This window comes from Schistocerca cancellata, unplaced genomic scaffold, assembly GCF_023864275.1.
Source record: "Schistocerca cancellata isolate TAMUIC-IGC-003103 unplaced genomic scaffold, iqSchCanc2.1 HiC_scaffold_317, whole genome shotgun sequence".
Taxonomy (NCBI): Eukaryota; Metazoa; Arthropoda; class Insecta; order Orthoptera; family Acrididae; genus Schistocerca; species Schistocerca cancellata.
The window spans coordinates 260,875-288,608 of NW_026046335.1; the positions used below are offsets into that span (position 1 = coordinate 260,875).

Genomic DNA, 27,734 nt, shown 5'->3' on the forward strand with positions numbered 1-27,734 from the left:
GCATTCGCACCATTCCTATCCCTGTCCCTGTCCCCGTCCCGACTTGTCCCGACTTTGCTCGACTGCCGCTCGCTGCCGCTCGGGTCGTGGTCCATATCACAGCGCAAGCACGACAAACGTCTGCGGGACGAGACGAGACGACTAAGGAATACATTCGTGGTTACAAATTAAATTTGGAACTCTACACTCCTACACAACAATAGGCGGTGACGTATTTCAGAAATCACCTGCCGATTCGTACTGTTTTGTCGTTTTCAAAGTCTTCTAGGCAAACTTGGTTAGCACATTCTCCCTCAAACTGAGTTAATTACTGCATTTTCGTACCATTACAGTAGTTTAAAAGGCTTAAGGAAGCATCTTTGTCACAACAGAAAGGTAGTTTGAAAATTGGGCTGGCGACATAACAAAAAAACAAAAGGAAGGGAGCCAACAGCACCCGGGTTTCCCAGGCGGTCACCCATCCAAGTACTATCCGGGCCCGATGATGCTTAACTTCGGTGATCGGACGAGAACCGGTGTATTCATCATGGTATGGCCGTTGGCGCTCATCTAATGTAGGAGCACGGCAGAATTCGCGTTCGGCTTTTCTCCCAACACACAAAATGTTAGTTTTCGGCCGCATTTGACGAAAGCGCTTCCTTCCGCAACCGCCAGTTCCTCGAGGACGGCGCGGGGAGGCGCGCCCGGCGTCCCAGCAGAGCGACGGCCAAATTGGCGGGCGCACCGCCGCGTGTGTGAGACGCACTGCTGCTCGTTGCACCCCCTGTCATTCGCTGGGCGCGTGCAGCCTTCGACACTAGCGGAGGACGCATCTTGTCCCTGGTGTTCAGCGGAGGGCCTGTGCGGGGTGTGGCAGTGTCATGCTGGAGGGCGCCACTGGTAGCGATGTGGGCTTCCTCGCCTCGCCTCGCCTCGCCTCGCCTCACACCAGGTGTCTGCGTAGTTTGCAGTGCATTCGCACCATTCCTATCCCTGTCCCTGTCCCCGTCCCGACTTGTCCCGACTTTGCTCGACTGCCGCTCGCTGCCGCTCGGGTCGTGGTCCATATCACAGCGCAAGCACGACAAACGTCTGCGGGACGAGACGAGACGACTAAGGAATACATTCGTGGTTACAAATTAAATTTGGAACTCTACACTCCTACACAACAATAGGCGGTGACGTATTTCAGAAATCACCTGCCGATTCGTACTGTTTTGTCGTTTTCAAAGTCTTCTAGGCAAACTTGGTTAGCACATTCTCCCTCAAACTGAGTTAATTACTGCATTTTCGTACCATTACAGTAGTTTAAAAGGCTTAAGGAAGCATCTTTGTCACAACAGAAAGGTAGTTTGAAAATTGGGCTGGCGACATAACAAAAAAACAAAAGGAAGGGAGCCAACAGCACCCGGGTTTCCCAGGCGGTCACCCATCCAAGTACTATCCGGGCCCGATGATGCTTAACTTCGGTGATCGGACGAGAACCGGTGTATTCATCATGGTATGGCCGTTGGCGCTCATCTAATGTAGGAGCACGGCAGAATTCGCGTTCGGCTTTTCTCCCAACACACAAAATGTTAGTTTTCGGCCGCATTTGACGAAAGCGCTTCCTTCCGCAACCGCCAGTTCCTCGAGGACGGCGCGGGGAGGCGCGCCCGGCGTCCCAGCAGAGCGACGGCCAAATTGGCGGGCGCACCGCCGCGTGTGTGAGACGCACTGCTGCTCGTTGCACCCCCTGTCATTCGCTGGGCGCGTGCAGCCTTCGACACTAGCGGAGGACGCATCTTGTCCCTGGTGTTCAGCGGAGGGCCTGTGCGGGGTGTGGCAGTGTCATGCTGGAGGGCGCCACTGGTAGCGATGTGGGCTTCCTCGCCTCGCCTCGCCTCGCCTCGCCTCACACCAGGTGTCTGCGTAGTTTGCAGTGCATTCGCACCATTCCTATCCCTGTCCCTGTCCCCGTCCCGACTTGTCCCGACTTTGCTCGACTGCCGCTCGCTGCCGCTCGGGTCGTGGTCCATATCACAGCGCAAGCACGACAAACGTCTGCGGGACGAGACGAGACGACTAAGGAATACATTCGTGGTTACAAATTAAATTTGGAACTCTACACTCCTACACAACAATAGGCGGTGACGTATTTCAGAAATCACCTGCCGATTCGTACTGTTTTGTCGTTTTCAAAGTCTTCTAGGCAAACTTGGTTAGCACATTCTCCCTCAAACTGAGTTAATTACTGCATTTTCGTACCATTACAGTAGTTTAAAAGGCTTAAGGAAGCATCTTTGTCACAACAGAAAGGTAGTTTGAAAATTGGGCTGGCGACATAACAAAAAAACAAAAGGAAGGGAGCCAACAGCACCCGGGTTTCCCAGGCGGTCACCCATCCAAGTACTATCCGGGCCCGATGATGCTTAACTTCGGTGATCGGACGAGAACCGGTGTATTCATCATGGTATGGCCGTTGGCGCTCATCTAATGTAGGAGCACGGCAGAATTCGCGTTCGGCTTTTCTCCCAACACACAAAATGTTAGTTTTCGGCCGCATTTGACGAAAGCGCTTCCTTCCGCAACCGCCAGTTCCTCGAGGACGGCGCGGGGAGGCGCGCCCGGCGTCCCAGCAGAGCGACGGCCAAATTGGCGGGCGCACCGCCGCGTGTGTGAGACGCACTGCTGCTCGTTGCACCCCCTGTCATTCGCTGGGCGCGTGCAGCCTTCGACACTAGCGGAGGACGCATCTTGTCCCTGGTGTTCAGCGGAGGGCCTGTGCGGGGTGTGGCAGTGTCATGCTGGAGGGCGCCACTGGTAGCGATGTGGGCTTCCTCGCCTCGCCTCGCCTCGCCTCGCCTCACACCAGGTGTCTGCGTAGTTTGCAGTGCATTCGCACCATTCCTATCCCTGTCCCTGTCCCCGTCCCGACTTGTCCCGACTTTGCTCGACTGCCGCTCGCTGCCGCTCGGGTCGTGGTCCATATCACAGCGCAAGCACGACAAACGTCTGCGGGACGAGACGAGACGACTAAGGAATACATTCGTGGTTACAAATCAAATTTGGAACTCTACACTCCTACACAACAATAGGCGGTGACGTATTTCAGAAATCACCTGCCGATTCGTACTGTTTTGTCGTTTTCAAAGTCTTCTTGGCAAACTTGGTTAGCACATTCTCCCTCAAACTGAGTTAATTACTGCATTTTCGTACCATTACAGTAGTTTAAAAGGCTTAAGGAAGCATCTTTGTCACAACAGAAAGGTAGTTTGAAAATTGGGCTGGCGACATAACAAAAAAACAAAAGGAAGGGAGCCAACAGCACCCGGGTTTCCCAGGCGGTCACCCATCCAAGTACTAGCCGGGCCCGAAGATGCTTAACTTCGGTGATCGGACGACAACCGGTGTATTCATCACTGTATGACCGTTGGCGCTCATCTAATGTAGGAGCACGGCAGAATTCGCGTTCGGCTTTTCTCCCAACACACAAAATGTTAGTTTTCGGCCGCATTTGACGAAAGCGCTTCCTTCCGCAACCGCCAGTTCCTCGAGGACGGCGCGGGGAGGCGCGCCCGGCGTCCCAGCAGAGCGACGGCCAAATTGGCGGGCGCACCGCCGCGTGTGTGAGACGCACTGCTGCTCGTTGCACCCCCTGTCATTCGCTGGGCGCGTGCAGCCTTCGACACTAGCGGAGGACGCATCTTGTCCCTGGTGTTCAGCGGAGGGCCTGTGCGGGGTGTGGCAGTGTCGTGCTGGAGGGCGCCACTGGTAGCGATGTGGGCTTCCTCGCCTCGCCTCGCCTCGCCTCGCCTCACACCAGGTGTCTGCGTAGTTTGCAGTGCATTCGCACCATTCCTATCCCTGTCCCTGTCCCCGTCCCGACTTGTCCCGACTTTGCTCGACTGCCGCTCGCTGCCGCTCGGGTCGTGGTCCATATGACAGCGCAAGCACGACAAACGTCTGCGGGACGAGACGAGACGACTAAGGAATACATTCGTGGTTACAAATCAAATTTGGAACTCTACACTCCTACACAACAATAGGCGGTGACGTATTTCAGAAATCACCTGCCGATTCGTACTGTTTTGTCGTTTTCAAAGTCTTCTAGGCAAACTTGGTTAGCACATTCTCCCTCAAACTGAGTTAATTACTGCATTTTCGTACCATTACAGTAGTTTAAAAGGCTTAAGGAAGCATCTTTGTCACAACAGAAAGGTAGTTTGAAAATTGGGCTGGCGACATAACAAAAAAACAAAAGGAAGGGAGCCAACAGCACCCGGGTTTCCCAGGCGGTGACCCATCCAAGTACTAGCCGGGCCCGATGATGCTTAACTTCGGTGATCGGACGAGAACCGGTGTATTCATCATGGTATGACCGTTGGCGCTCATCTAATGTAGGAGCACGGCAGAATTCGCGTTCGGCTTTTCTCCCAACACACAAAATGTTAGTTTTCGGCCGCATTTGACGAAAGCGCTTCCTTCCGCAACCGCCAGTTCCTCGAGGACGGCGCGGGGAGGCGCGCCCGGCGTCCCAGCAGAGCGACGGCCAAATTGGCGGGCGCACCGCCGCGTGTGTGAGACGCACTGCTGCTCGTTGCACCCCCTGTCATTCGCTGGGCGCGTGCAGCCTTCGACACTAGCGGAGGACGCATCTTGTCCCTGGTGTTCAGCGGAGGGCCTGTGCGGGGTGTGGCAGTGTCGTGCTGGAGGGCGCCACTGGTAGCGATGTGGGCTTCCTCGCCTCGCCTCGCCTCGCCTCGCCTCACACCAGGTGTCTGCGTAGTTTGCAGTGCATTCGCACCATTCCTATCCCTGTCCCTGTCCCCGTCCCGACTTGTCCCGACTTTGCTCGACTGCCGCTCGCTGCCGCTCGGGTCGTGGTCCATATCACAGCGCAAGCACGACAAACGTCTGCGGGACGAGACGAGACGACTAAGGAATACATTCGTGGTTACAAATCAAATTTGGAACTCTACACTCCTACACAACAATAGGTGGTGACGTATTTCAGAAATCACCTGCCGATTCGTACTGTTTTGTCGTTTTCAAAGTCTTCTTGGCAAACTTGGTTAGCACATTCTCCCTCAAACTGAGTTAATTACTGCATTTTCGTACCATTACAGTAGTTTAAAAGGCTTAAGGAAGCATCTTTGTCACAACAGAAAGGTAGTCTGAAAATTGGGCTGGCGACATAACAAAAAAACAAAAGGAAGGGAGCCAACAGCACCCGGGTTTCCCAGGCGGTCACCCATCCAAGTACTATCCGGGCCCGATGATGCTTAACTTCGGTGATCGGACGAGAACCGGTGTATTCATCATGGTATGGCCGTTGGCGCTCATCTAATGTAGGAGCACGGCAGAATTCGCGTTCGGCTTTTCTCCCAACACACAAAATGTTAGTTTTCGGCCGCATTTGACGAAAGCGCTTCCTTCCGCAACCGCCAGTTCCTCGAGGACGGCGCGGGGAGGCGCGCCCGGCGTCCCAGCAGAGCGACGGCCAAATTGGCGGGCGCACCGCCGCGTGTGTGAGACGCACTGCTGCTCGTTGCACCCCCTGTCATTCGCTGGGCGCGTGCAGCCTTCGACACTAGCGGAGGACGCATCTTGTCCCTGGTGTTCAGCGGAGGGCCTGTGCGGGGTGTGGCAGTGTCATGCTGGAGGGCGCCACTGGTAGCGATGTGGGCTTCCTCGCCTCGCCTCGCCTCGCCTCGCCTCACACCAGGTGTCTGCGTAGTTTGCAGTGCATTCGCACCATTCCTATCCCTGTCCCTGTCCCCGTCCCGACTTGTCCCGACTTTGCTCTACTGCCGCTCGCTGCCGCTCGGGTCGTGGTCCATATGACAGCGCAAGCACGACAAACGTCTGCGGGACGAGACGAGACGACTAAGGAATACATTCGTGGTTACAAATCAAATTTGGAACTCTACACTCCTACACAACAATAGGCGGTGACGTATTTCAGAAATCACCTGCCGATTCGTACTGTTTTGTCGTTTTCAAAGTCTTCTTGGCAAACTTGGTTAGCACATTCTCCCTCAAACTGAGTTAATTACTGCATTTTCGTACCATTACAGTAGTTTAAAAGGCTTAAGGAAGCATCTTTGTCACAACAGAAAGGTAGTTTGAAAATTGGGCTGGCGACATAACAAAAAAACAAAAGGAAGGGAGCCAACAGCACCCGGGTTTCCCAGGCGGTCACCCATCCAAGTACTAGCCGGGCCCGATGATGCTTAACTTCGGTGATCGGACGAGAACCGGTGTATTCATCATGGTATGACCGTTGGCGCTCATCTAATGTAGGAGCACGGCAGAATTCGCGTTCGGCTTTTCTCCCAACACACAAAATGTTAGTTTTCGGCCGCATTTGACGAAAGCGCTTCCTTCCGCAACCGCCAGTTCCTCGAGGACGGCGCGGGGAGGCGCGCCCGGCGTCCCAGCAGAGCGACGGCCAAATTGGCGGGCGCACCGCCGCGTGTGTGAGACGCACTGCTGCTCGTTGCACCCCCTGTCATTCGCTGGGCGCGTGCAGCCTTCGACACTAGCGGAGGACGCATCTTGTCCCTGGTGTTCAGCGGAGGGCCTGTGCGGGGTGTGGCAGTGTCGTGCTGGAGGGCGCCACTGGTAGCGATGTGGGCTTCCTCGCCTCGCCTCGCCTCGCCTCGCCTCACACCAGGTGTCTGCGTAGTTTGCAGTGCATTCGCACCATTCCTATCCCTGTCCCTGTCCCCGTCCCGACTTGTCCCGACTTTGCTCGACTGCCGCTCGCTGCCGCTCGGGTCGTGGTCCATATCACAGCGCAAGCACGACAAACGTCTGCGGGACGAGACGAGACGACTAAGGAATACATTCGTGGTTACAAATCAAATTTGGAACTCTACACTCCTACACAACAATAGGTGGTGACGTATTTCAGAAATCACCTGCCGATTCGTACTGTTTTGTCGTTTTCAAAGTCTTCTTGGCAAACTTGGTTAGCACATTCTCCCTCAAACTGAGTTAATTACTGCATTTTCGTACCATTACAGTAGTTTAAAAGGCTTAAGGAAGCATCTTTGTCACAACAGAAAGGTAGTCTGAAAATTGGGCTGGCGACATAACAAAAAAACAAAAGGAAGGGAGCCAACAGCACCCGGGTTTCCCAGGCGGTCACCCATCCAAGTACTATCCGGGCCCGATGATGCTTAACTTCGGTGATCGGACGAGAACCGGTGTATTCATCATGGTATGGCCGTTGGCGCTCATCTAATGTAGGAGCACGGCAGAATTCGCGTTCGGCTTTTCTCCCAACACACAAAATGTTAGTTTTCGGCCGCATTTGACGAAAGCGCTTCCTTCCGCAACCGCCAGTTCCTCGAGGACGGCGCGGGGAGGCGCGCCCGGCGTCCCAGCAGAGCGACGGCCAAATTGGCGGGCGCACCGCCGCGTGTGTGAGACGCACTGCTGCTCGTTGCACCCCCTGTCATTCGCTGGGCGCGTGCAGCCTTCGACACTAGCGGAGGACGCATCTTGTCCCTGGTGTTCAGCGGAGGGCCTGTGCGGGGTGTGGCAGTGTCATGCTGGAGGGCGCCACTGGTAGCGATGTGGGCTTCCTCGCCTCGCCTCGCCTCGCCTCGCCTCACACCAGGTGTCTGCGTAGTTTGCAGTGCATTCGCACCATTCCTATCCCTGTCCCTGTCCCCGTCCCGACTTGTCCCGACTTTGCTCGACTGCCGCTCGCTGCCGCTCGGGTCGTGGTCCATATCACAGCGCAAGCACGACAAACGTCTGCGGGACGAGACGAGACGACTAAGGAATACATTCGTGGTTACAAATCAAATTTGGAACTCTACACTCCTACACAACAATAGGTGGTGACGTATTTCAGAAATCACCTGCCGATTCGTACTGTTTTGTCGTTTTCAAAGTCTTCTTGGCAAACTTGGTTAGCACATTCTCCCTCAAACTGAGTTAATTACTGCATTTTCGTACCATTACAGTAGTTTAAAAGGCTTAAGGAAGCATCTTTGTCACAACAGAAAGGTAGTCTGAAAATTGGGCTGGCGACATAACAAAAAAACAAAAGGAAGGGAGCCAACAGCACCCGGGTTTCCCAGGCGGTCACCCATCCAAGTACTATCCGGGCCCGATGATGCTTAACTTCGGTGATCGGACGAGAACCGGTGTATTCATCATGGTATGGCCGTTGGCGCTCATCTAATGTAGGAGCACGGCAGAATTCGCGTTCGGCTTTTCTCCCAACACACAAAATGTTAGTTTTCGGCCGCATTTGACGAAAGCGCTTCCTTCCGCAACCGCCAGTTCCTCGAGGACGGCGCGGGGAGGCGCGCCCGGCGTCCCAGCAGAGCGACGGCCAAATTGGCGGGCGCACCGCCGCGTGTGTGAGACGCACTGCTGCTCGTTGCACCCCCTGTCATTCGCTGGGCGCGTGCAGCCTTCGACACTAGCGGAGGACGCATCTTGTCCCTGGTGTTCAGCGGAGGGCCTGTGCGGGGTGTGGCAGTGTCATGCTGGAGGGCGCCACTGGTAGCGATGTGGGCTTCCTCGCCTCGCCTCGCCTCGCCTCGCCTCACACCAGGTGTCTGCGTAGTTTGCAGTGCATTCGCACCATTCCTATCCCTGTCCCTGTCCCCGTCCCGACTTGTCCCGACTTTGCTCTACTGCCGCTCGCTGCCGCTCGGGTCGTGGTCCATATGACAGCGCAAGCACGACAAACGTCTGCGGGACGAGACGAGACGACTAAGGAATACATTCGTGGTTACAAATCAAATTTGGAACTCTACACTCCTACACAACAATAGGCGGTGACGTATTTCAGAAATCACCTGCCGATTCGTACTGTTTTGTCGTTTTCAAAGTCTTCTTGGCAAACTTGGTTAGCACATTCTCCCTCAAACTGAGTTAATTACTGCATTTTCGTACCATTACAGTAGTTTAAAAGGCTTAAGGAAGCATCTTTGTCACAACAGAAAGGTAGTTTGAAAATTGGGCTGGCGACATAACAAAAAAACAAAAGGAAGGGAGCCAACAGCACCCGGGTTTCCCAGGCGGTCACCCATCCAAGTACTAGCCGGGCCCGATGATGCTTAACTTCGGTGATCGGACGAGAACCGGTGTATTCATCATGGTATGACCGTTGGCGCTCATCTAATGTAGGAGCACGGCAGAATTCGCGTTCGGCTTTTCTCCCAACACACAAAATGTTAGTTTTCGGCCGCATTTGACGAAAGCGCTTCCTTCCGCAACCGCCAGTTCCTCGAGGACGGCGCGGGGAGGCGCGCCCGGCGTCCCAGCAGAGCGACGGCCAAATTGGCGGGCGCACCGCCGCGTGTGTGAGACGCACTGCTGCTCGTTGCACCCCCTGTCATTCGCTGGGCGCGTGCAGCCTTCGACACTAGCGGAGGACGCATCTTGTCCCTGGTGTTCAGCGGAGGGCCTGTGCGGGGTGTGGCAGTGTCATGCTGGAGGGCGCCACTGGTAGCGATGTGGGCTACCTCGCCTCGCCTCGCCTCGCCTCGCCTCACACCAGGTGTCTGCGTAGTTTTCAGTGCATTCGCACCATTCCTATCCCTGTCCCTGTCCCCGTCCCGACTTGTCCCGACTTTGCTCGACTGCCGCTCGCTGCCGCTCGGGTCGTGGTCCATATCACAGCGCTAGCACGACAAACGTCTGCGGGACGAGACGAGACGACTAAGGAATACATTCGTGGTTACAAATCAAATTTGGAACTCTACACTCCTACACAACAATAGGCGGTGACGTATTTCAGAAATCACCTGCCGATTCGTACTGTTTTGTCGTTTTCAAAGTCTTCTTGGCAAACTTGGTTAGCACATTCTCCCTCAAACTGAGTTAATTACTGCATTTTCGTACCATTACAGTAGTTTAAAAGGCTTAAGGAAGCATCTTTGTCACAACAGAAAGGTAGTTTGAAAATTGGGCTGGCGACATAACAAAAAAACAAAAGGAAGGGAGCCAACAGCACCCGGGTTTCCCAGGCGGTCACCCATCCAAGTACTAGCCGGGCCCGATGATGCTTAACTTCGGTGATCGGACGAGAACCGGTGTATTCATCATGGTATGACCGTTGGCGCTCATCTAATGTAGGAGCACGGCAGAATTCGCGTTCGGCTTTTCTCCCAACACACAAAATGTTAGTTTTCGGCCGCATTTGACGAAAGCGCTTCCTTCCGCAACCGCCAGTTCCTCGAGGACGGCGCGGGGAGGCGCGCCCGGCGTCCCAGCAGAGCGACGGCCAAATTGGCGGGCGCACCGCCGCGTGTGTGAGACGCACTGCTGCTCGTTGCACCCCCTGTCATTCGCTGGGCGCGTGCAGCCTTCGACACTAGCGGAGGACGCATCTTGTCCCTGGTGTTCAGCGGAGGGCCTGTGCGGGGTGTGGCAGTGTCGTGCTGGAGGGCGCCACTGGTAGCGATGTGGGCTTCCTCGCCTCGCCTCGCCTCGCCTCGCCTCACACCAGGTGTCTGCGTAGTTTGCAGTGCATTCGCACCATTCCTATCCCTGTCCCTGTCCCCGTCCCGACTTGTCCCGACTTTGCTCGACTGCCGCTCGCTGCCGCTCGGGTCGTGGTCCATATCACAGCGCAAGCACGACAAACGTCTGCGGGACGAGACGAGACGACTAAGGAATACATTCGTGGTTACAAATCAAATTTGGAACTCTACACTCCTACACAACAATAGGTGGTGACGTATTTCAGAAATCACCTGCCGATTCGTACTGTTTTGTCGTTTTCAAAGTCTTCTTGGCAAACTTGGTTAGCACATTCTCCCTCAAACTGAGTTAATTACTGCATTTTCGTACCATTACAGTAGTTTAAAAGGCTTAAGGAAGCATCTTTGTCACAACAGAAAGGTAGTCTGAAAATTGGGCTGGCGACATAACAAAAAAACAAAAGGAAGGGAGCCAACAGCACCCGGGTTTCCCAGGCGGTCACCCATCCAAGTACTATCCGGGCCCGATGATGCTTAACTTCGGTGATCGGACGAGAACCGGTGTATTCATCATGGTATGGCCGTTGGCGCTCATCTAATGTAGGAGCACGGCAGAATTCGCGTTCGGCTTTTCTCCCAACACACAAAATGTTAGTTTTCGGCCGCATTTGACGAAAGCGCTTCCTTCCGCAACCGCCAGTTCCTCGAGGACGGCGCGGGGAGGCGCGCCCGGCGTCCCAGCAGAGCGACGGCCAAATTGGCGGGCGCACCGCCGCGTGTGTGAGACGCACTGCTGCTCGTTGCACCCCCTGTCATTCGCTGGGCGCGTGCAGCCTTCGACACTAGCGGAGGACGCATCTTGTCCCTGGTGTTCAGCGGAGGGCCTGTGCGGGGTGTGGCAGTGTCATGCTGGAGGGCGCCACTGGTAGCGATGTGGGCTTCCTCGCCTCGCCTCGCCTCGCCTCGCCTCACACCAGGTGTCTGCGTAGTTTGCAGTGCATTCGCACCATTCCTATCCCTGTCCCTGTCCCCGTCCCGACTTGTCCCGACTTTGCTCTACTGCCGCTCGCTGCCGCTCGGGTCGTGGTCCATATGACAGCGCAAGCACGACAAACGTCTGCGGGACGAGACGAGACGACTAAGGAATACATTCGTGGTTACAAATCAAATTTGGAACTCTACACTCCTACACAACAATAGGCGGTGACGTATTTCAGAAATCACCTGCCGATTCGTACTGTTTTGTCGTTTTCAAAGTCTTCTTGGCAAACTTGGTTAGCACATTCTCCCTCAAACTGAGTTAATTACTGCATTTTCGTACCATTACAGTAGTTTAAAAGGCTTAAGGAAGCATCTTTGTCACAACAGAAAGGTAGTTTGAAAATTGGGCTGGCGACATAACAAAAAAACAAAAGGAAGGGAGCCAACAGCACCCGGGTTTCCCAGGCGGTCACCCATCCAAGTACTAGCCGGGCCCGATGATGCTTAACTTCGGTGATCGGACGAGAACCGGTGTATTCATCATGGTATGACCGTTGGCGCTCATCTAATGTAGGAGCACGGCAGAATTCGCGTTCGGCTTTTCTCCCAACACACAAAATGTTAGTTTTCGGCCGCATTTGACGAAAGCGCTTCCTTCCGCAACCGCCAGTTCCTCGAGGACGGCGCGGGGAGGCGCGCCCGGCGTCCCAGCAGAGCGACGGCCAAATTGGCGGGCGCACCGCCGCGTGTGTGAGACGCACTGCTGCTCGTTGCACCCCCTGTCATTCGCTGGGCGCGTGCAGCCTTCGACACTAGCGGAGGACGCATCTTGTCCCTGGTGTTCAGCGGAGGGCCTGTGCGGGGTGTGGCAGTGTCGTGCTGGAGGGCGCCACTGGTAGCGATGTGGGCTTCCTCGCCTCGCCTCGCCTCGCCTCGCCTCACACCAGGTGTCTGCGTAGTTTGCAGTGCATTCGCACCATTCCTATCCCTGTCCCTGTCCCCGTCCCGACTTGTCCCGACTTTGCTCGACTGCCGCTCGCTGCCGCTCGGGTCGTGGTCCATATCACAGCGCAAGCACGACAAACGTCTGCGGGACGAGACGAGACGACTAAGGAATACATTCGTGGTTACAAATCAAATTTGGAACTCTACACTCCTACACAACAATAGGTGGTGACGTATTTCAGAAATCACCTGCCGATTCGTACTGTTTTGTCGTTTTCAAAGTCTTCTTGGCAAACTTGGTTAGCACATTCTCCCTCAAACTGAGTTAATTACTGCATTTTCGTACCATTACAGTAGTTTAAAAGGCTTAAGGAAGCATCTTTGTCACAACAGAAAGGTAGTCTGAAAATTGGGCTGGCGACATAACAAAAAAACAAAAGGAAGGGAGCCAACAGCACCCGGGTTTCCCAGGCGGTCACCCATCCAAGTACTATCCGGGCCCGATGATGCTTAACTTCGGTGATCGGACGAGAACCGGTGTATTCATCATGGTATGGCCGTTGGCGCTCATCTAATGTAGGAGCACGGCAGAATTCGCGTTCGGCTTTTCTCCCAACACACAAAATGTTAGTTTTCGGCCGCATTTGACGAAAGCGCTTCCTTCCGCAACCGCCAGTTCCTCGAGGACGGCGCGGGGAGGCGCGCCCGGCGTCCCAGCAGAGCGACGGCCAAATTGGCGGGCGCACCGCCGCGTGTGTGAGACGCACTGCTGCTCGTTGCACCCCCTGTCATTCGCTGGGCGCGTGCAGCCTTCGACACTAGCGGAGGACGCATCTTGTCCCTGGTGTTCAGCGGAGGGCCTGTGCGGGGTGTGGCAGTGTCATGCTGGAGGGCGCCACTGGTAGCGATGTGGGCTTCCTCGCCTCGCCTCGCCTCGCCTCGCCTCACACCAGGTGTCTGCGTAGTTTGCAGTGCATTCGCACCATTCCTATCCCTGTCCCTGTCCCCGTCCCGACTTGTCCCGACTTTGCTCTACTGCCGCTCGCTGCCGCTCGGGTCGTGGTCCATATGACAGCGCAAGCACGACAAACGTCTGCGGGACGAGACGAGACGACTAAGGAATACATTCGTGGTTACAAATCAAATTTGGAACTCTACACTCCTACACAACAATAGGCGGTGACGTATTTCAGAAATCACCTGCCGATTCGTACTGTTTTGTCGTTTTCAAAGTCTTCTTGGCAAACTTGGTTAGCACATTCTCCCTCAAACTGAGTTAATTACTGCATTTTCGTACCATTACAGTAGTTTAAAAGGCTTAAGGAAGCATCTTTGTCACAACAGAAAGGTAGTTTGAAAATTGGGCTGGCGACATAACAAAAAAACAAAAGGAAGGGAGCCAACAGCACCCGGGTTTCCCAGGCGGTCACCCATCCAAGTACTAGCCGGGCCCGATGATGCTTAACTTCGGTGATCGGACGAGAACCGGTGTATTCATCATGGTATGACCGTTGGCGCTCATCTAATGTAGGAGCACGGCAGAATTCGCGTTCGGCTTTTCTCCCAACACACAAAATGTTAGTTTTCGGCCGCATTTGACGAAAGCGCTTCCTTCCGCAACCGCCAGTTCCTCGAGGACGGCGCGGGGAGGCGCGCCAGGCGTCCCAGCAGAGCGACGGCCAAATTGGCGGGCGCACCGCCGCGTGTGTGAGACGCACTGCTGCTCGTTGCACCCCCTGTCATTCGCTGGGCGCGTGCAGCCTTCGACACTAGCGGAGGACGCATCTTGTCCCTGGTGTTCAGCGGAGGGCCTGTGCGGGGTGTGGCAGTGTCGTGCTGGAGGGCGCCACTGGTAGCGATGTGGGCTTCCTCGCCTCGCCTCGCCTCGCCTCGCCTCACACCAGGTGTCTGCGTAGTTTGCAGTGCATTCGCACCATTCCTATCCCTGTCCCTGTCCCCGTCCCGACTTGTCCCGACTTTGCTCGACTGCCGCTCGCTGCCGCTCGGGTCGTGGTCCATATGACAGCGCAAGCACGACAAACGTCTGCGGGACGAGACGAGACGACTAAGGAATACATTCGTGGTTACAAATCAAATTTGGAACTCTACACTCCTACACAACAATAGGCGGTGACGTATTTCAGAAATCACCTGCCGATTCGTACTGTTTTGTCGTTTTCAAAGTCTTCTTGGCAAACTTGGTTAGCACATTCTCCCTCAAACTGAGTTAATTACTGCATTTTCGTACCATTACAGTAGTTTAAAAGGCTTAAGGAAGCATCTTTGTCACAACAGAAAGGTAGTTTGAAAATTGGGCTGGCGACATAACAAAAAAACAAAAGGAAGGGAGCCAACAGCACCCGGGTTTCCCAGGCGGTGACCCATCCAAGTACTAGCCGGGCCCGATGATGCTTAACTTCGGTGATCGGACGAGAACCGGTGTATTCATCATGGTATGACCGTTGGCGCTCATCTAATGTAGGAGCACGGCAGAATTCGCGTTCGGCTTTTCTCCCAACACACAAAATGTTAGTTTTCGGCCGCATTTGACGAAAGCGCTTCCTTCCGCAACCGCCAGTTCCTCGAGGACGGCGATGGGGAGGCGCGCCCGGCGTCCCAGCAGAGCGACGGCCAAATTGGCGGGCGCACCGCCGCGTGTGTGAGACGCACTGCTGCTCGTTGCACCCCCTGTCATTCGCTGGGCGCGTGCAGCCTTCGACACTAGCGGAGGACGCATCTTGTCCCTGGTGTTCAGCGGAGGGCCTGTGCGGGGTGTGGCAGTGTCGTGCTGGAGGGCGCCACTGGTAGCGATGTGGGCTTCCTCGCCTCGCCTCGCCTCGCCTCGCCTCACACCAGGTGTCTGCGTAGTTTGCAGTGCATTCGCACCATTCCTATCCCTGTCCCTGTCCCCGTCCCGACTTGTCCCGACTTTGCTCGACTGCCGCTCGCTGCCGCTCGGGTCGTGGTCCATATCACAGCGCAAGCACGACAAACGTCTGCGGGACGAGACGAGACGACTAAGGAATACATTCGTGGTTCGACTAAGGAATACATTCGTGGTTACAAATCAAATTTGGAACTCTACACTCCTACACAACAATAGGTGGTGACGTATTTCAGAAATCACCTGCCGATTCGTACTGTTTTGTCGTTTTCAAAGTCTTCTTGGCAAACTTGGTTAGCACATTCTCCCTCAAACTGAGTTAATTACTGCATTTTCGTACCATTACAGTAGTTTAAAAGGCTTAAGGAAGCATCTTTGTCACAACAGAAAGGTAGTCTGAAAATTGGGCTGGCGACATAACAAAAAAACAAAAGGAAGGGAGCCAACAGCACCCGGGTTTCCCAGGCGGTCACCCATCCAAGTACTATCCGGGCCCGATGATGCTTAACTTCGGTGATCGGACGAGAACCGGTGTATTCATCATGGTATGGCCGTTGGCGCTCATCTAATGTAGGAGCACGGCAGAATTCGCGTTCGGCTTTTCTCCCAACACACAAAATGTTAGTTTTCGGCCGCATTTGACGAAAGCGCTTCCTTCCGCAACCGCCAGTTCCTCGAGGACGGCGCGGGGAGGCGCGCCCGGCGTCCCAGCAGAGCGACGGCCAAATTGGCGGGCGCACCGCCGCGTGTGTGAGACGCACTGCTGCTCGTTGCACCCCCTGTCATTCGCTGGGCGCGTGCAGCCTTCGACACTAGCGGAGGACGCATCTTGTCCCTGGTGTTCAGCGGAGGGCCTGTGCGGGGTGTGGCAGTGTCATGCTGGAGGGCGCCACTGGTAGCGATGTGGGCTTCCTCGCCTCGCCTCGCCTCGCCTCGCCTCACACCAGGTGTCTGCGTAGTTTGCAGTGCATTCGCACCATTCCTATCCCTGTCCCTGTCCCCGTCCCGACTTGTCCCGACTTTGCTCTACTGCCGCTCGCTGCCGCTCGGGTCGTGGTCCATATGACAGCGCAAGCACGACAAACGTCTGCGGGACGAGACGAGACGACTAAGGAATACATTCGTGGTTACAAATCAAATTTGGAACTCTACACTCCTACACAACAATAGGCGGTGACGTATTTCAGAAATCACCTGCCGATTCGTACTGTTTTGTCGTTTTCAAAGTCTTCTTGGCAAACTTGGTTAGCACATTCTCCCTCAAACTGAGTTAATTACTGCATTTTCGTACCATTACAGTAGTTTAAAAGGCTTAAGGAAGCATCTTTGTCACAACAGAAAGGTAGTTTGAAAATTGGGCTGGCGACATAACAAAAAAACAAAAGGAAGGGAGCCAACAGCACCCGGGTTTCCCAGGCGGTCACCCATCCAAGTACTAGCCGGGCCCGATGATGCTTAACTTCGGTGATCGGACGAGAACCGGTGTATTCATCATGGTATGACCGTTGGCGCTCATCTAATGTAGGAGCACGGCAGAATTCGCGTTCGGCTTTTCTCCCAACACACAAAATGTTAGTTTTCGGCCGCATTTGACGAAAGCGCTTCCTTCCGCAACCGCCAGTTCCTCGAGGACGGCGCGGGGAGGCGCGCCAGGCGTCCCAGCAGAGCGACGGCCAAATTGGCGGGCGCACCGCCGCGTGTGTGAGACGCACTGCTGCTCGTTGCACCCCCTGTCATTCGCTGGGCGCGTGCAGCCTTCGACACTAGCGGAGGACGCATCTTGTCCCTGGTGTTCAGCGGAGGGCCTGTGCGGGGTGTGGCAGTGTCATGCTGGAGGGCGCCACTGGTAGCGATGTGGGCTACCTCGCCTCGCCTCGCCTCGCCTCGCCTCACACCAGGTGTCTGCGTAGTTTTCAGTGCATTCGCACCATTCCTATCCCTGTCCCTGTCCCCGTCCCGACTTGTCCCGACTTTGCTCGACTGCCGCTCGCTGCCGCTCGGGTCGTGGTCCATATCACAGCGCAAGCACGACAAACGTCTGCGGGACGAGACGAGACGACTAAGGAATACATTCGTGGTTACAAATCAAATTTGGAACTCTACACTCCTACACAACAATAGGCGGAGACGTATTTCAGAAATCACCTGCCGATTCGTACTGTTTTGTCGTTTTCAAAGTCTTCTTGGCAAACTTGGTTAGCACATTCTCCCTCAAACTGAGTTAATTACTGCACTTTCGTACCATTACAGTAGTTTAAAAGGCTTAAGGAAGCATCTTTGTCACAACAGAAAGGTAGTTTGAAAATTGGGCTGGCGACATAACAAAAAAACAAAAGGAAGGGAGCCAACAGCACCCGGGTTTCCCAGGCGGTCACCCATCCAAGTACTAGCCGGGCCCGATGATGCTTAACTTCGGTGATCGGACGAGAACCGGTGTATTCATCACTGTATGACCGTTGGCGCTCATCTAATGTAGGAGCACGGCAGAATTCGCGTTCGGCTTTTCTCCCAACACACAAAATGTTAGTTTTCGGCCGCATTTGACGAAAGCGCTTCCTTCCGCAACCGCCAGTTCCTCGAGGACGGCGCGGGGAGGCGCGCCCGGCGTCCCAGCAGAGCGACGGCCAAATTGGCGGGCGCACCGCCGCGTGTGTGAGACGCACTGCTGCTCGTTGCACCCCCTGTCATTCGCTGGGCGCGTGCAGCCTTCGACACTAGCGGAGGACGCATCTTGTCCCTGGTGTTCAGCGGAGGGCCTGTGCGGGGTGTGGCAGTGTCGTGCTGGAGGGCGCCACTGGTAGCGATGTGGGCTTCCTCGCCTCGCCTCGCCTCGCCTCGCCTCACACCAGGTGTCTGCGTAGTTTTCAGTGCATTCGCACCATTCCTATCCCTGTCCCTGTCCCCGTCCCGACTTGTCCCGACTTTGCTCGACTGCCGCTCGCTGCCGCTCGGGTCGTGGTCCATATCACAGCGCAAGCACGACAAACGTCTGCGGGACGAGACGAGACGACTAAGGAATACATTCGTGGTTACAAATCAAATTTGGAACTCTACACTCCTACACAACAATAGGTGGTGACGTATTTCAGAAATCACCTGCCGATTCGTACTGTTTTGTCGTTTTCAAAGTCTTCTTGGCAAACTTGGTTAGCACATTCTCCCTCAAACTGAGTTAATTACTGCATTTTCGTACCATTACAGTAGTTTAAAAGGCTTAAGGAAGCATCTTTGTCACAACAGAAAGGTAGTCTGAAAATTGGGCTGGCGACATAACAAAAAAACAAAAGGAAGGGAGCCAACAGCACCCGGGTTTCCCAGGCGGTCACCCATCCAAGTACTATCCGGGCCCGATGATGCTTAACTTCGGTGATCGGACGAGAACCGGTGTATTCATCATGGTATGGCCGTTGGCGCTCATCTAATGTAGGAGCACGGCAGAATTCGCGTTCGGCTTTTCTCCCAACACACAAAATGTTAGTTTTCGGCCGCATTTGACGAAAGCGCTTCCTTCCGCAACCGCCAGTTCCTCGAGGACGGCGCGGGGAGGCGCGCCCGGCGTCCCAGCAGAGCGACGGCCAAATTGGCGGGCGCACCGCCGCGTGTGTGAGACGCACTGCTGCTCGTTGCACCCCCTGTCATTCGCTGGGCGCGTGCAGCCTTCGACACTAGCGGAGGACGCATCTTGTCCCTGGTGTTCAGCGGAGGGCCTGTGCGGGGTGTGGCAGTGTCATGCTGGAGGGCGCCACTGGTAGCGATGTGGGCTTCCTCGCCTCGCCTCGCCTCGCCTCGCCTCACACCAGGTGTCTGCGTAGTTTGCAGTGCATTCGCACCATTCCTATCCCTGTCCCTGTCCCCGTCCCGACTTGTCCCGACTTTGCTCTACTGCCGCTCGCTGCCGCTCGGGTCGTGGTCCATATGACAGCGCAAGCACGACAAACGTCTGCGGGACGAGACGAGACGACTAAGGAATACATTCGTGGTTACAAATCAAATTTGGAACTCTACACTCCTACACAACAATAGGCGGTGACGTATTTCAGAAATCACCTGCCGATTCGTACTGTTTTGTCGTTTTCAAAGTCTTCTTGGCAAACTTGGTTAGCACATTCTCCCTCAAACTGAGTTAATTACTGCATTTTCGTACCATTACAGTAGTTTAAAAGGCTTAAGGAAGCATCTTTGTCACAACAGAAAGGTAGTTTGAAAATTGGGCTGGCGACATAACAAAAAAACAAAAGGAAGGGAGCCAACAGCACCCGGGTTTCCCAGGCGGTCACCCATCCAAGTACTAGCCGGGCCCGATGATGCTTAACTTCGGTGATCGGACGAGAACCGGTGTATTCATCATGGTATGACCGTTGGCGCTCATCTAATGTAGGAGCACGGCAGAATTCGCGTTCGGCTTTTCTCCCAACACACAAAATGTTAGTTTTCGGCCGCATTTGACGAAAGCGCTTCCTTCCGCAACCGCCAGTTCCTCGAGGACGGCGCGGGGAGGCGCGCCAGGCGTCCCAGCAGAGCGACGGCCAAATTGGCGGGCGCACCGCCGCGTGTGTGAGACGCACTGCTGCTCGTTGCACCCCCTGTCATTCGCTGGGCGCGTGCAGCCTTCGACACTAGCGGAGGACGCATCTTGTCCCTGGTGTTCAGCGGAGGGCCTGTGCGGGGTGTGGCAGTGTCGTGCTGGAGGGCGCCACTGGTAGCGATGTGGGCTTCCTCGCCTCGCCTCGCCTCGCCTCGCCTCACACCAGGTGTCTGCGTAGTTTGCAGTGCATTCGCACCATTCCTATCCCTGTCCCTGTCCCCGTCCCGACTTGTCCCGACTTTGCTCGACTGCCGCTCGCTGCCGCTCGGGTCGTGGTCCATATCACAGCGCAAGCACGACAAACGTCTGCGGGACGAGACGAGACGACTAAGGAATACATTCGTGGTTACAAATCAAATTTGGAACTCTACACTCCTACACAACAATAGGTGGTGACGTATTTCAGAAATCACCTGCCGATTCGTACTGTTTTGTCGTTTTCAAAGTCTTCTTGGCAAACTTGGTTAGCACATTCTCCCTCAAACTGAGTTAATTACTGCATTTTCGTACCATTACAGTAGTTTAAAAGGCTTAAGGAAGCATCTTTGTCACAACAGAAAGGTAGTCTGAAAATTGGGCTGGCGACATAACAAAAAAACAAAAGGAAGGGAGCCAACAGCACCCGGGTTTCCCAGGCGGTCACCCATCCAAGTACTATCCGGGCCCGATGATGCTTAACTTCGGTGATCGGACGAGAACCGGTGTATTCATCATGGTATGGCCGTTGGCGCTCATCTAATGTAGGAGCACGGCAGAATTCGCGTTCGGCTTTTCTCCCAACACACAAAATGTTAGTTTTCGGCCGCATTTGACGAAAGCGCTTCCTTCCGCAACCGCCAGTTCCTCGAGGACGGCGCGGGGAGGCGCGCCCGGCGTCCCAGCAGAGCGACGGCCAAATTGGCGGGCGCACCGCCGCGTGTGTGAGACGCACTGCTGCTCGTTGCACCCCCTGTCATTCGCTGGGCGCGTGCAGCCTTCGACACTAGCGGAGGACGCATCTTGTCCCTGGTGTTCAGCGGAGGGCCTGTGCGGGGTGTGGCAGTGTCATGCTGGAGGGCGCCACTGGTAGCGATGTGGGCTTCCTCGCCTCGCCTCGCCTCGCCTCGCCTCACACCAGGTGTCTGCGTAGTTTGCAGTGCATTCGCACCATTCCTATCCCTGTCCCTGTCCCCGTCCCGACTTGTCCCGACTTTGCTCTACTGCCGCTCGCTGCCGCTCGGGTCGTGGTCCATATGACAGCGCAAGCACGACAAACGTCTGCGGGACGAGACGAGACGACTAAGGAATACATTCGTGGTTACAAATCAAATTTGGAACTCTACACTCCTACACAACAATAGGCGGTGACGTATTTCAGAAATCACCTGCCGATTCGTACTGTTTTGTCGTTTTCAAAGTCTTCTTGGCAAACTTGGTTAGCACATTCTCCCTCAAACTGAGTTAATTACTGCATTTTCGTACCATTACAGTAGTTTAAAAGGCTTAAGGAAGCATCTTTGTCACAACAGAAAGGTAGTTTGAAAATTGGGCTGGCGACATAACAAAAAAACAAAAGGAAGGTAGCCAACAGCACCCGGGTTTCCCAGGCGGTCACCCATCCAAGTACTAGCCGGGCCCGATGATGCTTAACTTCGGTGATCGGACGAGAACCGGTGTATTCATCATGGTATGACCGTTGGCGCTCATCTAATGTAGGAGCACGGCAGAATTCGCGTTCGGCTTTTCTCCCAACACACAAAATGTTAGTTTTCGGCCGCATTTGACGAAAGCGCTTCCTTCCGCAACCGCCAGTTCCTCGAGGACGGCGCGGGGAGGCGCGCCAGGCGTCCCAGCAGAGCGACGGCCAAATTGGCGGGCGCACCGCCGCGTGTGTGAGACGCACTGCTGCTCGTTGCACCCCCTGTCATTCGCTGGGCGCGTGCAGCCTTCGACACTAGCGGAGGACGCATCTTGTCCCTGGTGTTCAGCGGAGGGCCTGTGCGGGGTGTGGCAGTGTCATGCTGGAGGGCGCCACTGGTAGCGATGTGGGCTACCTCGCCTCGCCTCGCCTCGCCTCGCCTCACACCAGGTGTCTGCGTAGTTTTCAGTGCATTCGCACCATTCCTATCCCTGTCCCTGTCCCCGTCCCGACTTGTCCCGACTTTGCTCGACTGCCGCTCGCTGCCGCTCGGGTCGTGGTCCATATCACAGCGCAAGCACGACAAACGTCTGCGGGACGAGACGAGACGACTAAGGAATACATTCGTGGTTACAAATCAAATTTGGAACTCTACACTCCTACACAACAATAGGCGGAGACGTATTTCAGAAATCACCTGCCGATTCGTACTGTTTTGTCGTTTTCAAAGTCTTCTTGGCAAACTTGGTTAGCACATTCTCCCTCAAACTGAGTTAATTACTGCATTTTCGTACCATTACAGTAGTTTAAAAGGCTTAAGGAAGCATCTTTGTCACAACAGAAAGGTAGTTTGAAAATTGGGCTGGCGACATAACAAAAAAACAAAAGGAAGGGAGCCAACAGCACCCGGGTTTCCCAGGCGGTCACCCATCCAAGTACTAGCCGGGCCCGATGATGCTTAACTTCGGTGATCGGACGAGAACCGGTGTATTCATCACTGTATGACCGTTGGCGCTCATCTAATGTAGGAGCACGGCAGAATTCGCGTTCGGCTTTTCTCCCAACACACAAAATGTTAGTTTTCGGCCGCATTTGACGAAAGCGCTTCCTTCCGCAACCGCCAGTTCCTCGAGGACGGCGCGGGGAGGCGCGCCCGGCGTCCCAGCAGAGCGACGGCCAAATTGGCGGGCGCACCGCCGCGTGTGTGAGACGCACTGCTGCTCGTTGCACCCCCTGTCATTCGCTGGGCGCGTGCAGCCTTCGACACTAGCGGAGGACGCATCTTGTCCCTGGTGTTCAGCGGAGGGCCTGTGCGGGGTGTGGCAGTGTCGTGCTGGAGGGCGCCACTGGTAGCGATGTGGGCTTCCTCGCCTCGCCTCGCCTCGCCTCGCCTCACACCAGGTGTCTGCGTAGTTTGCAGTGCATTCGCACCATTCCTATCCCTGTCCCTGTCCCCGTCCCGACTTGTCCCGACTTTGCTCGACTGCCGCTCGCTGCCGCTCGGGTCGTGGTCCATATGACAGCGCAAGCACGACAAACGCTGCGGGACGAGACGAGACGACTAAGGAATACATTCGTGGTTACAAATCAAATTTGGAACTCTACACTCCTACACAACAATAGGCGGTGACGTATTTCAGAAATCACCTGCCGATTCGTACTGTTTTGTCGTTTTCAAAGTCTTCTTGGCAAACTTGGTTAGCACATTCTCCCTCAAACTGAGTTAATTACTGCATTTTCGTACCATTACAGTAGTTTAAAAGGCTTAAGGAAGCATCTTTGTCACAACAGAAAGGTAGTTTGAAAATTGGGCTGGCGACATAACAAAAAAACAAAAGGAAGGGAGCCAACAGCACCCGGGTTTCCCAGGCGGTCACCCATCCAAGTACTAGCCGGGCCCGATGATGCTTAACTTCGGTGATCGGACGAGAACCGGTGTATTCATCATGGTATGACCGTTGGCGCTCATCTAATGTAGGAGCACGGCAGAATTCGCGTTCGGCTTTTCTCCCAACACACAAAATGTTAGTTTTCGGCCGCATTTGACGAAAGCGCTTCCTTCCGCAACCGCCAGTTCCTCGAGGACGGCGCGGGGAGGCGCGCCCGGCGTCCCAGCAGAGCGACGGCCAAATTGGCGGGCGCACCGCCGCGTGTGTGAGACGCACTGCTGCTCGTTGCACCCCCTGTCATTCGCTGGGCGCGTGCAGCCTTCGACACTAGCGGAGGACGCATCTTGTCCCTGGTGTTCAGCGGAGGGCCTGTGCGGGGTGTGGCAGTGTCGTGCTGGAGGGCGCCACTGGTAGCGATGTGGGCTTCCTCGCCTCGCCTCGCCTCGCCTCGCCTCACACCAGGTGTCTGCGTAGTTTTCAGTGCATTCGCACCATTCCTATCCCTGTCCCTGTCCCCGTCCCGACTTGTCCCGACTTTGCTCGACTGCCGCTCGCTGCCGCTCGGGTCGTGGTCCATATGACAGCGCAAGCACGACAAACGTCTGCGGGACGAGACGAGACGACTAAGGAATACATTCGTGGTTACAAATCAAATTTGGAACTCTACACTCCTACACAACAATAGGCGGTGACGTATTTCAGAAATCACCTGCCGATTCGTACTGTTTTGTCGTTTTCAAAGTCTTCTTGGCAAACTTGGTTAGCACATTCTCCCTCAAACTGAGTTAATTACTGCATTTTCGTACCATTACAGTAGTTTAAAAGGCTTAAGGAAGCATCTTTGTCACAACAGAAAGGTAGTTTGAAAATTGGGCTGGCGACATAACAAAAAAACAAAAGGAAGGGAGCCAACAGCACCCGGGTTTCCCAGGCGGTCACCCATCCAAGTACTAGCCGGGCCCGATGATGCTTAACTTCGGTGATCGGACGAGAACCGGTGTATTCATCATGGTATGACCGTTGGCGCTCATCTAATGTAGGAGCACGGCAGAATTCGCGTTCGGCTTTTCTCCCAACACACAAAATGTTAGTTTTCGGCCGCATTTGACGAAAGCGCTTCCTTCCGCAACCGCCAGTTCCTCGAGGACGGCGCGGGGAGGCGCGCCCGGCGTCCCAGCAGAGCGACGGCCAAATTGGCGGGCGCACCGCCGCGTGTGTGAGACGCACTGCTGCTCGTTGCACCCCCTGTCATTCGCTGGGCGCGTGCAGCCTTCGACACTAGCGGAGGACGCATCTTGTCCCTGGTGTTCAGCGGAGGGCCTGTGCGGGGTGTGGCAGTGTCATGCTGGAGGGCGCCACTGGTAGCGATGTGGGCTTCCTCGCCTCGCCTCGCCTCGCCTCGCCTCACACCAGGTGTCTGCGTAGTTTTCAGTGCATTCGCACCATTCCTATCCCTGTCCCTGTCCCCGTCCCGACTTGTCCCGACTTTGCTCGACTGCCGCTCGCTGCCGCTCGGGTCGTGGTCCATATCACAGCGCAAGCACGACAAACGTCTGCGGGACGAGACGAGACGACTAAGGAATACATTCGTGGTTACAAATCAAATTTGGAGCTCTACACTCCTACACAACAATAGGCGGTGACGTATTTCAGAAATCACCTGCCGATTCGTACTGTTTTGTCGTTTTCAAAGTCTTCTTGGCAAACTTGGTTAGCACATTCTCCCTCAAACTGAGTTAATTACTGCATTTTCGTACCATTACAGTAGTTTAAAAGGCTTAAGGAAGCATCTTTGTCACAACAGAAAGGTAGTTTGAAAATTGGGCTGGCGACATAACAAAAAAACAAAAGGAAGGGAGCCAACAGCACCCGGGTTTCCCAGGCGGTCACCCATCCAAGTACTAGCCGGGCCCGATGATGCTTAACTTCGGTGATCGGACGAGAACCTGTGTATTCATCACTGTATGACCGTTGGCGCTCATCTAATGTAGGAGCACGGCAGAATTCGCGTTCGGCTTTTCTCCCAACACACAAAATGTTAGTTTTCGGCCGCATTTGACGAAAGCGCTTCCTTCCGCAACCGCCAGTTCCTCGAGGACGGCGCGGGGAGGCGCGCCCGGCGTCCCAGCAGAGCGACGGCCAAATTGGCGGGCGCACCGCCGCGTGTGTGAGACGCACTGCTGCTCGTTGCACCCCCTGTCATTCGCTGGGCGCGTGCAGCCTTCGACACTAGCGGAGGACGCATCTTGTCCCTGGTGTTCAGCGGAGGGCCTGTGCGGGGTGTGGCAGTGTCGTGCTGGAGGGCGCCACTGGTAGCGATGTGGGCTTCCTCGCCTCGCCTCGCCTCGCCTCGCCTCACACCAGGTGTCTGCGTAGTTTTCAGTGCATTCGCACCATTCCTATCCCTGTCCCTGTCCCCGTCCCGACTTGTCCCGACTTTGCTCTACTGCCGCTCGCTGCCGCTCGGGTCGTGGTCCATATGACAGCGCAAGCACGACAAACGTCTGCGGGACGAGACGAGACGACTAAGGAATACATTCGTGGTTACAAATCAAATTTGGAACTCTACACTCCTACACAACAATAGGCGGTGACGTATTTCAGAAATCACCTGCCGATTCGTACTGTTTTGTCGTTTTCAAAGTCTTCTTGGCAAACTTGGTTAGCACATTCTCCCTCAAACTGAGTTAATTACTGCATTTTCGTACCATTACAGTAGTTTAAAAGGCTTAAGGAAGCATCTTTGTCACAACAGAAAGGTAGTTTGAAAATTGGGCTGGCGACATAACAAAAAAACAAAAGGAAGGGAGCCAACAGCACCCGGGTTTCCCAGGCGGTGACCCATCCAAGTACTAGCCGGGCCCGATGATGCTTAACTTCGGTGATCGGACGAGAACCGGTGTATTCATCATGGTATGACCGTTGGCGCTCATCTAATGTAGGAGCACGGCAGAATTCGCGTTCGGCTTTTCTCCCAACACACAAAATGTTAGTTTTCGGCCGCATTTGACGAAAGCGCTTCCTTCCGCAACCGCCAGTTCCTCGAGGACGGCGCGGGGAGGCGCGCCCGGCGTCCCAGCAGAGCGACGGCCAAATTGGCGGGCGCACCGCCGCGTGTGTGAGACGCACTGCTGCTCGTTGCACCCCCTGTCATTCGCTGGGCGCGTGCAGCCTTCGACACTAGCGGAGGACGCATCTTGTCCCTGGTGTTCAGCGGAGGGCCTGTGCGGGGTGTGGCAGTGTCGTGCTGGAGGGCGCCACTGGTAGCGATGTGGGCTTCCTCGCCTCGCCTCGCCTCGCCTCGCCTCACACCAGGTGTCTGCGTAGTTTTCAGTGCATTCGCACCATTCCTATCCCTGTCCCTGTCCCCGTCCCGACTTGTCCCGACTTTGCTCGACTGCCGCTCGCTGCCGCTCGGGTCGTGGTCCATATCACAGCGCAAGCACGACAAACGTCTGCGGGACGAGACGAGACGACTAAGGAATACATTCGTGGTTACAAATCAAATTTGGAGCTCTACACTCCTACACAACAATAGGCGGTGACGTATTTCAGAAATCACCTGCCGATTCGTACTGTTTTGTCGTTTTCAAAGTCTTCTTGGCAAACTTGGTTAGCACATTCTCCCTCAAACTGAGTTAATTACTGCATTTTCGTACCATTACAGTAGTTTAAAAGGCTTAAGGAAGCATCTTTGTCACAACAGAAAGGTAGTTTGAAAATTGGGCTGGCGACATAACAAAAAAACAAAAGGAAGGGAGCCAACAGCACCCGGGTTTCCCAGGCGGTCACCCATCCAAGTACTAGCCGGGCCCGATGATGCTTAACTTCGGTGATCGGACGAGAACCTGTGTATTCATCACTGTATGACCGTTGGCGCTCATCTAATGTAGGAGCACGGCAGAATTCGCGTTCGGCTTTTCTCCCAACACACAAAATGTTAGTTTTCGGCCGCATTTGACGAAAGCGCTTCCTTCCGCAACCGCCAGTTCCTCGAGGACGGCGCGGGGAGGCGCGCCCGGCGTCCCAGCAGAGCGACGGCCAAATTGGCGGGCGCACCGCCGCGTGTGTGAGACGCACTGCTGCTCGTTGCACCCCCTGTCATTCGCTGGGCGCGTGCAGCCTTCGACACTAGCGGAGGACGCATCTTGTCCCTGGTGTTCAGCGGAGGGCCTGTGCGGGGTGTGGCAGTGTCGTGCTGGAGGGCGCCACTGGTAGCGATGTGGGCTTCCTCGCCTCGCCTCGCCTCGCCTCGCCTCACACCAGGTGTCTGCGTAGTTTTCAGTGCATTCGCACCATTCCTATCCCTGTCCCTGTCCCCGTCCCGACTTGTCCCGACTTTGCTCTACTGCCGCTCGCTGCCGCTCGGGTCGTGGTCCATATGACAGCGCAAGCACGACAAACGTCTGCGGGACGA

General features: G+C 55.1%; 29 non-coding genes across 29 annotated transcripts; all 29 read right to left on the minus strand.

Annotated features, from left to right (window-relative positions):
• Positions 1–424: 424 nt before the first annotated feature.
• On the minus strand, positions 425–543 carry LOC126115167 (5S ribosomal RNA). Its single transcript, XR_007525228.1, has one exon. It is a non-coding gene; the product is annotated as a 5S ribosomal RNA (ribosomal RNA).
• Positions 544–1,375: 832 nt separating this feature from the next.
• On the minus strand, positions 1,376–1,494 carry LOC126115168 (5S ribosomal RNA). The gene has a single exon (XR_007525229.1). It is a non-coding gene; the product is annotated as a 5S ribosomal RNA (ribosomal RNA).
• Positions 1,495–2,326: 832 nt separating this feature from the next.
• Positions 2,327–2,445, minus strand: LOC126115170 (5S ribosomal RNA). Its single transcript, XR_007525230.1, has one exon. It is a non-coding gene; the product is annotated as a 5S ribosomal RNA (ribosomal RNA).
• Positions 2,446–3,277: 832 nt separating this feature from the next.
• On the minus strand, positions 3,278–3,396 carry LOC126115491 (5S ribosomal RNA). Its single transcript, XR_007525521.1, has one exon. It is a non-coding gene; the product is annotated as a 5S ribosomal RNA (ribosomal RNA).
• Positions 3,397–4,228: 832 nt separating this feature from the next.
• On the minus strand, positions 4,229–4,347 carry LOC126115374 (5S ribosomal RNA). The gene has a single exon (XR_007525415.1). It is a non-coding gene; the product is annotated as a 5S ribosomal RNA (ribosomal RNA).
• An 832-nt stretch (positions 4,348–5,179) lies between these two features.
• On the minus strand, positions 5,180–5,298 carry LOC126115171 (5S ribosomal RNA). The gene has a single exon (XR_007525231.1). It is a non-coding gene; the product is annotated as a 5S ribosomal RNA (ribosomal RNA).
• Positions 5,299–6,130: 832 nt separating this feature from the next.
• On the minus strand, positions 6,131–6,249 carry LOC126115208 (5S ribosomal RNA). The gene has a single exon (XR_007525265.1). It is a non-coding gene; the product is annotated as a 5S ribosomal RNA (ribosomal RNA).
• Positions 6,250–7,081: 832 nt separating this feature from the next.
• On the minus strand, positions 7,082–7,200 carry LOC126115172 (5S ribosomal RNA). The gene has a single exon (XR_007525232.1). It is a non-coding gene; the product is annotated as a 5S ribosomal RNA (ribosomal RNA).
• Positions 7,201–8,032: 832 nt separating this feature from the next.
• Positions 8,033–8,151, minus strand: LOC126115173 (5S ribosomal RNA). Its single transcript, XR_007525233.1, has one exon. It is a non-coding gene; the product is annotated as a 5S ribosomal RNA (ribosomal RNA).
• Positions 8,152–8,983: 832 nt separating this feature from the next.
• LOC126115209 (5S ribosomal RNA) lies at positions 8,984–9,102 on the minus strand. The gene has a single exon (XR_007525266.1). It is a non-coding gene; the product is annotated as a 5S ribosomal RNA (ribosomal RNA).
• An 832-nt stretch (positions 9,103–9,934) lies between these two features.
• On the minus strand, positions 9,935–10,053 carry LOC126115211 (5S ribosomal RNA). The gene has a single exon (XR_007525268.1). It is a non-coding gene; the product is annotated as a 5S ribosomal RNA (ribosomal RNA).
• An 832-nt stretch (positions 10,054–10,885) lies between these two features.
• Positions 10,886–11,004, minus strand: LOC126115175 (5S ribosomal RNA). The gene has a single exon (XR_007525235.1). It is a non-coding gene; the product is annotated as a 5S ribosomal RNA (ribosomal RNA).
• An 832-nt stretch (positions 11,005–11,836) lies between these two features.
• Positions 11,837–11,955, minus strand: LOC126115212 (5S ribosomal RNA). The gene has a single exon (XR_007525269.1). It is a non-coding gene; the product is annotated as a 5S ribosomal RNA (ribosomal RNA).
• Positions 11,956–12,787: 832 nt separating this feature from the next.
• LOC126115176 (5S ribosomal RNA) lies at positions 12,788–12,906 on the minus strand. Its single transcript, XR_007525236.1, has one exon. It is a non-coding gene; the product is annotated as a 5S ribosomal RNA (ribosomal RNA).
• Positions 12,907–13,738: 832 nt separating this feature from the next.
• On the minus strand, positions 13,739–13,857 carry LOC126115214 (5S ribosomal RNA). Its single transcript, XR_007525270.1, has one exon. It is a non-coding gene; the product is annotated as a 5S ribosomal RNA (ribosomal RNA).
• An 832-nt stretch (positions 13,858–14,689) lies between these two features.
• LOC126115375 (5S ribosomal RNA) lies at positions 14,690–14,808 on the minus strand. The gene has a single exon (XR_007525416.1). It is a non-coding gene; the product is annotated as a 5S ribosomal RNA (ribosomal RNA).
• An 857-nt stretch (positions 14,809–15,665) lies between these two features.
• On the minus strand, positions 15,666–15,784 carry LOC126115177 (5S ribosomal RNA). The gene has a single exon (XR_007525237.1). It is a non-coding gene; the product is annotated as a 5S ribosomal RNA (ribosomal RNA).
• An 832-nt stretch (positions 15,785–16,616) lies between these two features.
• Positions 16,617–16,735, minus strand: LOC126115215 (5S ribosomal RNA). Its single transcript, XR_007525271.1, has one exon. It is a non-coding gene; the product is annotated as a 5S ribosomal RNA (ribosomal RNA).
• Positions 16,736–17,567: 832 nt separating this feature from the next.
• Positions 17,568–17,686, minus strand: LOC126115463 (5S ribosomal RNA). The gene has a single exon (XR_007525496.1). It is a non-coding gene; the product is annotated as a 5S ribosomal RNA (ribosomal RNA).
• An 832-nt stretch (positions 17,687–18,518) lies between these two features.
• On the minus strand, positions 18,519–18,637 carry LOC126115178 (5S ribosomal RNA). Its single transcript, XR_007525238.1, has one exon. It is a non-coding gene; the product is annotated as a 5S ribosomal RNA (ribosomal RNA).
• Positions 18,638–19,469: 832 nt separating this feature from the next.
• LOC126115216 (5S ribosomal RNA) lies at positions 19,470–19,588 on the minus strand. The gene has a single exon (XR_007525272.1). It is a non-coding gene; the product is annotated as a 5S ribosomal RNA (ribosomal RNA).
• An 832-nt stretch (positions 19,589–20,420) lies between these two features.
• Positions 20,421–20,539, minus strand: LOC126115179 (5S ribosomal RNA). The gene has a single exon (XR_007525239.1). It is a non-coding gene; the product is annotated as a 5S ribosomal RNA (ribosomal RNA).
• An 832-nt stretch (positions 20,540–21,371) lies between these two features.
• LOC126115217 (5S ribosomal RNA) lies at positions 21,372–21,490 on the minus strand. Its single transcript, XR_007525273.1, has one exon. It is a non-coding gene; the product is annotated as a 5S ribosomal RNA (ribosomal RNA).
• Positions 21,491–22,322: 832 nt separating this feature from the next.
• On the minus strand, positions 22,323–22,441 carry LOC126115464 (5S ribosomal RNA). The gene has a single exon (XR_007525497.1). It is a non-coding gene; the product is annotated as a 5S ribosomal RNA (ribosomal RNA).
• An 831-nt stretch (positions 22,442–23,272) lies between these two features.
• LOC126115218 (5S ribosomal RNA) lies at positions 23,273–23,391 on the minus strand. The gene has a single exon (XR_007525274.1). It is a non-coding gene; the product is annotated as a 5S ribosomal RNA (ribosomal RNA).
• An 832-nt stretch (positions 23,392–24,223) lies between these two features.
• On the minus strand, positions 24,224–24,342 carry LOC126115219 (5S ribosomal RNA). The gene has a single exon (XR_007525275.1). It is a non-coding gene; the product is annotated as a 5S ribosomal RNA (ribosomal RNA).
• Positions 24,343–25,174: 832 nt separating this feature from the next.
• LOC126115481 (5S ribosomal RNA) lies at positions 25,175–25,293 on the minus strand. The gene has a single exon (XR_007525512.1). It is a non-coding gene; the product is annotated as a 5S ribosomal RNA (ribosomal RNA).
• An 832-nt stretch (positions 25,294–26,125) lies between these two features.
• Positions 26,126–26,244, minus strand: LOC126115376 (5S ribosomal RNA). Its single transcript, XR_007525417.1, has one exon. It is a non-coding gene; the product is annotated as a 5S ribosomal RNA (ribosomal RNA).
• Positions 26,245–27,076: 832 nt separating this feature from the next.
• On the minus strand, positions 27,077–27,195 carry LOC126115482 (5S ribosomal RNA). Its single transcript, XR_007525513.1, has one exon. It is a non-coding gene; the product is annotated as a 5S ribosomal RNA (ribosomal RNA).
• Between the last annotated feature and the right edge of the window lie 539 nt (positions 27,196–27,734).